Source organism: Macaca nemestrina, chromosome 3 (genome assembly GCF_043159975.1).
Source record: "Macaca nemestrina isolate mMacNem1 chromosome 3, mMacNem.hap1, whole genome shotgun sequence".
Taxonomy (NCBI): domain Eukaryota; kingdom Metazoa; phylum Chordata; class Mammalia; order Primates; family Cercopithecidae; genus Macaca; species Macaca nemestrina.
Window position 1 is genome coordinate 5,004,186 of NC_092127.1, and position 10,207 is coordinate 5,014,392.

Genomic DNA, 10,207 nt, shown 5'->3' on the forward strand with positions numbered 1-10,207 from the left:
GCACTTTTCAGCCTTTTATTTTCTACTCAGTTTTAGCTGTTTAAAAATAATTTTGTTCTCCAATATTTCATTTTGTATTTGAAGCAAAATTAATCTGCCTAGAGAACAACAATTCTGTTAAAGATTGTGCTTTTTCAATTGTGTTTATAAAATGCATTCCATTGGTGTTCAGATTTGACATTCTGGACATGGGGCATCCTGTTGCATTAAGAATAAAAGGCTTCCTCAGGTTTGTGGGAGAATTTGATTCTTGAGCCACCCAGATCTCACAGGGCTGGAGTCACCAGCAAAATGTTACAGAGATATTGTAGTTCAGCTGCTTACAATTACACAGCATTATCTCCTCCTGAAAGAGAAAGATCCGGTGAGTGACAGATTGTCAAATACCTACCAAAGAAGACCCTCTTGTTTTCAGGGACCAAACTAACTCAACAAACAGGGATTATGAGTCCACCATGGGCCCTGTTGTCATTTAGAGACAAATTTAAGACACGTATTTCTTGAGTTGGTGAAAAAGAAAATGAAATAATCATGCCATTGAGAGCTAAAGGGTCATAGCAGTTATGGAGTAAAACCCCTTCATTTTATTGCATATGAGAAACGGAAGTCCAGAGAGGGACCCAGGGCAAACGGCTAGTCAGTTATGCCCTGGACCTTGAGATTCCTGCTTCTGACTCCCAGGCCAGGGCTCCACGCAGTGCCCTAAGGAGTCAAGGAGGATGTGACAGCCCCCAGATTGTATGCAGGCTCGGTGTGAAAAGGGAGACAAAGACTCTCACTCAGCCTGCTTTTCTTAGAATTTTATTCTGCTTTTCTAATTTACTTGTCAGCGTGATTTTCAGTCTTGTCTTAGTATCTGTACTGGTTTTGAATAATGAGGAGAAAACTCTGGAGATTTCCAGCCCGCAGTGATTTAGCTTAGCTTGACAGGGTAGTCCAACATGGATGGATTATCTTTCTTTCTTCCAATAGACAGAACGAGGAAAGGAAATTGCAAGCCTCAGCTGAGACTGGGCACATGATATATAGTGTATTGACCTTGGTTTATGTGAAATAATGACTAAAACCTGCTTGGGGAGGATCTTTTGCTTGATGTTTTTGGTTTTGTTTATGACTGGAAGATAGGAATCCTTTCCTATCTAAATGTGAGGTTGCGGCGCATTTTGGCAATTTTTCTAACATATACACATTTTGTATGTTAAGATTTGAAGGAGAATAGACTCCCAAACGTTTTATTGTGCATTGCCCTTAGAATATTCTAAAATGCAGTGAAAATAATTTTAGAAATTTTGATTAAATGATAGATTGCTTCACATTTTATATTACTGTATGACTTTATAAGCTTATGTTACTGATATGAAACTTAGTGAATATATGTACAAATAAATAATTGTAATTCTTTGAAAGGTAGGCAAAAATTATCACATCATTATGATACTTTGTTCTGTAGGGTTGCAAGAAAAGAAATAATATCCTTTGGACAAAAAAGTACCCCAAGCCAGGTGTGGTGGGGTGTGCCTGTAGTCCAAGCTACTCGGGAGGCTGAGACGGGAAGATCACTTGAAGTCAGGTGTTCAAAGCTGCAGTAAGCCATGATCACACCACTGGACTCCAGCCTGGGCAACAGAGTGAGATCTCATTTCAAAAACAAACAAAAAGTATCTCAATTTATAAAAGCCTCTCAATTTATTACAGAATATCCACACAAATGAGGAATATGTTTAAATTTATGTAAATTAATTTAAGGGAATGCACACTGTAACATTTGCTAAATACTGTCCTGTAACTGTTGCTGTTGATTGGATACTCAGCAAAGTGATACTGTTAGACAGGACTAGTGCTTTCCACAGTCCCTCAACAGAGGCTGTAGGTTCAGAATTACCCAAATGTTCTTCTCCATTGGGCAGAAATGATTTTCTGTGTGTAACTTTTGGTAACGGAGATGGTCAGAGGTTCCATGTTCCTCAGTGTGGTGGTCACCAGGTGGATTTCATACTACACCAGGTCCCTGTTTTCTAAACTCTCTTCCCAGAGCTAAAAGCTGACGTGGATCTTGCTGACAACACGTAGAGTGGGAACCCACTCAAGCCCACTCAGTGAAAAGTCAACCAGTCAAGTGAAAGTGGATGAGCAGGAGGGCAGAGGTGAATGACTGAGGGGTTACTAATAAGGGTTACAAATGGTAAGAGTCTAAGAGACAAATTAACTATCAAATATTTCTGATGGATTCCCCCAAAGGAGTGAGGAACCTTTGCCAGTATTTACTTTCAATCTGTCAATTTTAGACTATAAGTTAATTAATTTCAACACAGTTTACTTTGGCAATTATACCTTGGTGTGTTTACTTATGTGCCAGAGTTCTGCAGGCAAAAGAATGGTCCAATTCAAGGGACAGCTTTTTAGCTTTAAGATGTTTTAAACAAAATGCTAACACTTTTACCTCAGAATAAATAACTCAGTTCCCTTCTTTTGAGTAGACTCAGAATTAGAAAACATTCTGGCTAAATAAAATTGGATCTAGGTCAGCTCTCTCACTTGACAGAGGAGGAAACTGAGGCAGAGAAAGGCGAAGTGACTTTTTCCTAAATCTCATGGTTGGTTATGGGCAGAACCTGGACCAGAACTCAAGTTTCTTGATTCTCAGTTCGTTGCTTTTCTCCTCTCAAAGTCTGTTTTCCTCAAACATGGCTTTTTACTTGATCATGTTTTCATTTTCTCAGTCCTACATCTCAGCTCATCCTCACGGGTCCGTCCTTTTCTGGTTCCTTTCTACAGGCTACCTTTCTGGCAAGCTCTTTCTGGAGTACAGTGGCATGATCTCAGCTCACTGAGACCTCTATCTCCTGGGTTCAAATGACTCCTGCCTCAGCCTCCTTAGTAGCTGATATTACAAGAGTGCACCACCACGCCCAGCTAATTTTTGTATTTTTAGTAGAGACGGGGTTTCAACCATGTTGGCCAGGCTGGTCTCGAACTCCTGACCTCAAGTGATCCACCCATCTCTGCCTTCCAAAGTGCTGGGATTACAGGCGTGAACCACCGCGCCCGGCCCTGGTAAGCTCTTTCTGAAGAGTAGGCTGCTCCTCCCACCCTCTCACTCGCTGTTCAGTCCACTGGCTTGGGCTTCTTCGCCTTGAACTTGCTCTCTCCAAGGTGTCCAGTGACTCTGCATTGCCAGTGAAAATGTCCACCCTCATCCTTAGTTTATCTGACTTCTCTGCAACATTAAACTCTACTGTTCACTCACTCCTTCCTAAAACCACGCATTTTTTTCTTCTTGGCTTCTAGGATACAATCTCCTGGTTTTCTTCTCTCTCTGGCTTCTCCTTCATGGATTCCTTGGTGGGGTCTGGGTTCCCACTTCTTAAATGCTCGTATGGCCCAGTTACTCTTTTCATGTATATGTTTTTAGATGTGCTCTCGGGCACATCGTTCCTCCTCCATTACCTCTGTGAGGATGACTCTTATGCCCACATATCTGGCTCAGACCTCTCTCGCTCTCTCTCACCGCCCCCACCTTTTTTTTTTTTTTTTTTTTTTTGAGACAGGGTCTCACTGTTACCCAGGCTGCAGTGCAGTGGCACAATCAATCGCACAACTCACTGCAGTCTCTCAAACTCCTGCGATCATGCAATCCTCCCACCTCAGCCTCCCAAGTAGCTGGAACTACAGGTGCACACACCAGGCCTGGTTAATTTTTTATGTTTGTATTTTTTGTAGAGTTGAGATCTCCCTATGTTTCCCAGGCTGGTCTCCAACTCCTGGCCTCCAGCAATTCTCCCACCTGGGCCTCCCAAAGCACTAGGATTACAGATGTGAGCCACCATGCCCAGCCTCAGACATCTCTTTTCAGTTTCAGCCACATATATCTGCCATGAACGTCACCTCAAATTCACCACATTCAAAACCTGTGCCACTTCCTCTGTCTTCTGTATCTTGGTGTCTGTACAAATCAGAAAACAAAGTAACTTAGACTCCCCATTCTCCCTCAATTCACACTTAACAAGCTACCAAGTAGTATAGAAACTATTGCTTTATCATCTCTCCTGTCTTCCTTCATCATCTCCCTCATCTCTACCTTTGATCAAACACTGTTTTGTCTTGTCTGGACTGTAACAGTAGCGTCTTAGCTGCCCTTTCGGCCTCTAGTCTGCCCACCCCTACATATTGCTGGACCCCCAAATACTGCTGGAAGTATGACCCTTCTATTTATTTATTTTTTTTGAGACAAAGTCATACTCTGTCACCCAGGCTGGAGTGCAGTGGCGTGATCTCGGCTCACTGCATCCTCTGTCTCCTGGCTTCAAGCAATTCTCCTGTCTCAGCCTCCCAAGTAGCTGGGATTAAAGGCGTGAGCCACCAGGTCCAGCTAATTGTTTTTGTATTTTTTGTTTGTTTGTTTTGAGACAGAGTCTCGCTTGTCACCCACGCTGGAGTGCAGTGGTGCGATCTCGGCTTACTGTAAGCTCTGCCTCCTGGGTTCACGCCATTCTCCTGCCTCAGCTTCCGAAGTAGCTGGGAGTACAGGTGCCCGCCACCACGCCCAGCTAATTTTTTTTTCTATTTTTAGTAGAGACGGGGTTTCACCATGTTAGCCAGGCTGGTCTCGAACTCCTGACCTCAGGTGATCCACGTGCCTCGGCCTCCCAAAGTGCTGGGATTACAGGCGTGAGCCACCGCGCCCAGCCTGTTTTTGTATTTTTAGTAGAGACAGGGTTTCACCATGTTGGCCAGGTTGGTCTCGAACTCCTGACCTCAAGTGATCCACGTGCCTCGGCCTCCCAAAGTGCTGGGATTACAGGCATGAGCCACCATGCCCAGCCTGTATGACCCTTCGAAACTGCAAATATGATTAGAACCCTTTGGCGTGCATGCCAGATCTTGCATTCGCTGGGTATGGCATTCCTCTCCAGCCTCACCTCCCTTCACCCCCACACATCCAGCCTCCATCTCAGCCTCTCCAAAACACGTGAAAGCTCTACGATGCACTGCGCCGTTTCTTACCTCCAGTTCTCTTCACGTGCTGTTCTTGAAATGCTCCTCCCTTTTTTCTCATTCGCTCACACTCGTCCTTTAAGTGCAGTTTAAGTGCCACCTCCTCAGAGGGCCTGCTTGCATTCTTCCATCTGACTTAGATGCCTCCTCTCCTCCCTGACTCTCTCTCAGCACCCATTCCATACCCTATTATAATTGTTTCTAAACTGTAAACTCCTCAGAGACCGAGTGCACTTTTAGCCTGGTATTAATAGCGCATTTACAGATTTCACTTGAGTTTTTCCAGTAATGTAGCATATGCATTACAGCACAAGGAGATTATGCCTCCCCAACTTTCTCTGCTTTCCAGAGCTCCCAGGTGTGGGGTGTGGAGGCATGGGCAAGACCATCTACTGCTCGGAGCCGGGAGCTGCAGGTGCCACCTCCTTCCCCTAACCACGCCCCCTTCCCCCCGCCCCCCCTTCTCCCTACTCTTGCGGGTGAGCCCCATGGCCAAGCTGCTGCGGAGCCAGGAAATGAGACGTCTGGATGCCCTGCTGCTGGACTGCCACAGCTTCCCATGCCAGCTTCTTGGCCCCTCCCTACCCCCACCCCAACGAGACTGGGCGAGAGGGGAGGTGTCCATGCTCGTTCTGCTGACTGGCCCCTTTGAGGGGAGATGGCTGGCCCCAAGACAGGAGATGGTGGTTCTCTAAGCATAGAAGGTGGGAAACTTAGCATCTTTTCTTTCCTCAGTCAATCCCAGAGGTAACAGTAAAATCTAAATTCTTCTTGTTGGCCAAGAGCAATTTTGAGGGCTTTACATTTAATCCTTATGGTTAACCCTATGATGAATGAATTAGCCTTATTATTCTCAATTGACATATGAGGAAATTGAGTGAAAGAAAGGTTAAGTAACTTAACAAAGTCACCAGCTAGTAACAAGCGCAGATTCAAACCAAAGCAGGCTGGCGCCAGAGCCCCTCTGTGTGCCCACGGGGCTCCGCTGCCTCTCTCCTCAACCAGTTGTTACAGGGAGGTTCACTGACACCCACGGCAATTGTCCAGAGCAGTGTCCGGCAGCCAGGCGTTCCTCCCTGAGCCTCAGTGACCACATGGGATCATGTGCTTCTCTTTGCCCCTCATTTAATTTTACCTGCTGGGTATGGTTTTCAAGTTACAACATCTCTTGGCTGGTTCCCCATGGCTTTTCAAAAATGTTTCTCTTAGAGTTTAATTATTAGTCATCTGCCCACTATTTATTTATACTTTTCATGACCTTTACTTTCATTTGCTTTTACTGCTTTTTTTAAATTGAGAAAGTAATATGCACTCATGAGAAGCTATGCTGATTGCAAAAAGTGGACAGTATGTAGAACAAAGGCATACATTTTGTTCACGACTTAAATGTGGTGATAAAATGTATGCTTTTTTTGTCTGTGACTAACCTAGCCTTCCTTCTAACTCCATCCTCACCTCGCCTCTCAGCCACCCCCACCCACAGACTAGTGGCAAAAAATCAAAAAATAATAATAACTCGTGGCTCATGCCTGTAATCCCAGCACTTTGGGAGGCCGAGGTGGGCAGATCACAAGGTCAGGAGATCAAAACCATTCTGGCTAAGATGATGAAACCCCGTCTCTACTAAAAGTAGAAAAATTAGCCGGGTGTGGTGGTGGGGGCCTGGAGGCTGAGGCAGGAGAATGGCGGGAACCCGGGAGGCGGAGCTGGCAGTGAGCAGAGATCGCGCCACTGCACTCCAGCCTGGGCGACAGAGTGAGACTCTGCCTCAAAAAAAAAAAAATTAATAATAATAATAACTCAGTGTCTGATCTTGGTTAAACCTCAGTCTGCCTGGTCGTTTCAGCTGTGCTTTAGTGGGGGTTTCAGCCTGTCTTGGAAGAAAGGGCCCGTCTCCCAGAGAGCTTGTCCTTTATCCTACTCCTCTCAATGAGGAGAGGGAGGGACGCGGTGCAGCTGTATGGCCTGGAAGCCAGCATTCTTGCGTCTGCTGGGTGTCTGTCTGCTATTCCCCGGCTCCCCCGGCCCCTGGGCAATGCTCTCTACCCATCAAGGAGACCCTGCAGATCCCTGGTGCTGAAGTTGAGTGTGGAAGGTCGGGGTCTTGTGTGGGGGCAATGCTCCTGGTGGGCCTTCCTGGCTGCCCTGACCTCAGCCAGACTCCTGACAACCCTGCCACGCTTCTGGGTCTGGGGAAGCGTCCATCAACCCTACTCAGGTGGTCTTCCTGCAGCCCTCCACAAAGCCAGTTTACCCTGGCCACGGCAGCTGCCTCTGCTCAGCTTCCCAGCCAGGGCCAGTCAGCACAGGAACCCAAGAGCAGCTCGGGAAAGCTAGCATGGGTCCTTCTTCCTCTTGATCACAGTGCACAACTACAGCGTGTCTCACACTGGCTGTGCTGGGTTGGAATGGGATACCTCCCGAGGCAGTCCTCCCCGGAGCCCCAGGCAGAGCGCTTTGGGAGGGTGCAACTTCTCTCTCTGCCCTTACTGTTGCTTGCACTTACCTTTCTTCACCATCCCTCCTGGATGCCACATATTGAAAAACAAAACAAAGTATGGCCTGTCACTGACTACAGTGTTATTTTCTTCACTGTGTGAGAGAATCCAGTGTGTATGAGTCCTGAGGCTTGGGGGCTCGTACACTCAAGGGGCAGATAAAGGAGTCTGAATCTTTACTTTTTTCTCAGTAAAGCTCTATTTTCAGATATCAGTGATTGAAAATTGCTTCAGTTCTTCTGCAGGCATTCCTTCCACAATGTGTAAGTCTAGTGATGCTTGGCTGCAAGTGACAACATCCAGGTAAAAGTGTCTTAAACAATGAAGACACTGATCATCTCAAATGACAACAGTGCTGGGGCTCCAGGCTCCAGGGTTGGTTTGGCAACTCCAGAAGGCCACCAAGCACCCAGCCTCCAGCTGCCCTGTGCTCCACCATCCTCAGCACGCCAGGTTCTCACGGTCAGGCTCGCCCCCGGGCCTGGGGGAAGCTGCAGCTGCTCCAGGCATCCCTTCAGCAGGCAGCCTCCTCAGCAGGCAGGGGCAAGGGGCGCCTTCGGGGTGGACAGACACCTCCTCAGGTCTCTCCTCTTCTTAGCAGTGAAAACCTTTCCAGAAGCTGTCCCAGCAGACTCCTCTATTTCACGTCATCCCTAACCTTGCCACATGCCCGGAGTTGGAAGGAACACTGGGAAGGAGGGTGCCAGGTGTTTCCACAGCCTCTGCTGTGGGAAGCGGATTGGCTGCCGTGGAGGAAGGGGGTGTAGATGGCTGTGGTGTAAGAAACAGCGGCATCCGCCGCCTGAAACAGACCCTGCTCTTTCCCCGGGCAGGGCTATGCTTTAAGAGCTCTAGGCTTGTGCTCAGAAAAGGAAAATAGAAGAATCCACTAACAATTTTAAAATATAATCTCCTCTATATGGCAGCATACACTATGGATACGTGGTAATATACACTTTTTTGTATTTTACTTTGTTCATTTGACAATGCTGACTTAATCATATACTAAATTCTATGTATACTCGAGTCTATTTCTGGACTTTCTGCAGTGTCGAGTCCTGTGCAGTGTGACGCTTGTGTTGTACACTCTGGCAGGGCTAGGCATCTTTACTACTCTTCAAAATTTGCTTGAATATTTTTGCAAGTATGTTTTTGTAGTGTTAGCCCCATTTAGAGCTGAGCTATGCCTTAAAGGCCTGGTTATGTTCATGTTTACACACACGTATTCATGCTTAACTGGAATTATGTGCTATTAAATGACCAAGCTCCTCTTGTTAGCTATCCCAGGGGGTCACACTTCAAATTTCTACCTGAGCCAGGCAAGTAATGTAAATGATTGAAGCAGGCTGTAGTTCAAAGATTTAAACATGCAGCAATTTTCTTAGCTTCCTGAAAGAAATAGTCTTTCCTCCATTTTTCTAGAACCATGTGTCTCATTTAATCTCTTTTGATAGAAACATAGTAACTAGGAAATATTTTTCAACTACCACGTGACTAGTAAGTTGCATCCAATATTTGACCTTAATTATGGGGAAATAATAAAGAGTAGTGGGGATTGTGGCAAATATGCCTCATCTGAAGAGAGTAATGGCATCAGCCCTACCAGTTGCTGCTACTGGGAATTACAGATATTCACATATCTGCTGATTTTTACAGAGAGCTAGAAATACAGATTTTATATGAAATTTCCTTATTTAAAATGCTAATATTTAACACATCTTCAGGCCAGGTGCCATCCATAGGCTATTAGCATGTAAGCTCTGAATTGGACCTATATATTACTACCTTTAAAAAGTAGTTTATTTTTGCTAAATTGTAAACTATCATTTTTAACTGACTAAACCAAATACTAATCAAAATAACTAAAACCCAAAACAACTCAGAGGAAGCTGTATGTAAAATTATGTTGGATAATGTTAATATTAACCAAGGGGGCCGGGCGCGGTGGCTCAAGCCTGTAATCCCAGCACTTTGGGAGGCCGAGGCGGGTGGATCACGAGGTCAGGAGATCGAGACCATCCTGGCTAACATGGTGAAACCCCGTCTCTACTAAAAATACAAAAAACTAGCCGGGCGAGGTAGCGGCGCCTGTAGTTCCAGCTACTCGGGAGGCTGAGGCAGGAGAATGGCGGGAACCCGGGGGGCGGAGCTTGCAGTGAGCCGAGATCGCGCCACTCACTCCAGCCTGGGCAACAGAGCGAGACTCCGCCTCAAAAAAAAAAAAAAAAAAAAAAATATTAACCAAGGGAAACCACATTGAGATCTAATGATTTCCCCAGCTTGTTTGGGCATCATCTTATTTATTCATTTTATTCAATTAATTTATTTACTGAGTACCAACTCAACTCAAAGTATGGTAGCAGACTTAAAAGGAGGGAAAAAGAAAAAAAGACATGACACCTTCTCTGGTTTGGCTTACTTTCTTAGTGCCATTAATGCTGATATTAATATAATATCAACATTAGCCCAGCTTTGGACTAAGGTTGTCATACACACACACACGCACACACACGCACGCACACACACACACACTTTATTACGATATTTAAATAAATATTGAGTTTTTTCTTTTAAGTATCACCCATAATGCAAATAAACAAAAAACCCTCCGAATTCTAGAAGAGTTCTTGTTTTCTTTTTTTTTTTTTTTTTTTTTTTTTTTTTTTTTTTTTTTTGGAGACAGAGTCTTGCTCTGTCGCCCAGGCTGGAGTGCA

General features: G+C 45.4%; 1 long non-coding RNA gene across 1 annotated transcript in view; it reads right to left on the reverse strand.

Annotated features, from left to right (window-relative positions):
• Positions 1-10,207, reverse strand: part of LOC105466572 (uncharacterized) — a 21,772-nt gene continuing 11,565 nt past the window's right edge. The window contains exon 3 of the long non-coding RNA XR_978273.3: positions 1-346. This is a non-coding gene — a long non-coding RNA (uncharacterized lncRNA). The remainder of the gene's footprint in view (positions 347-10,207) is intronic.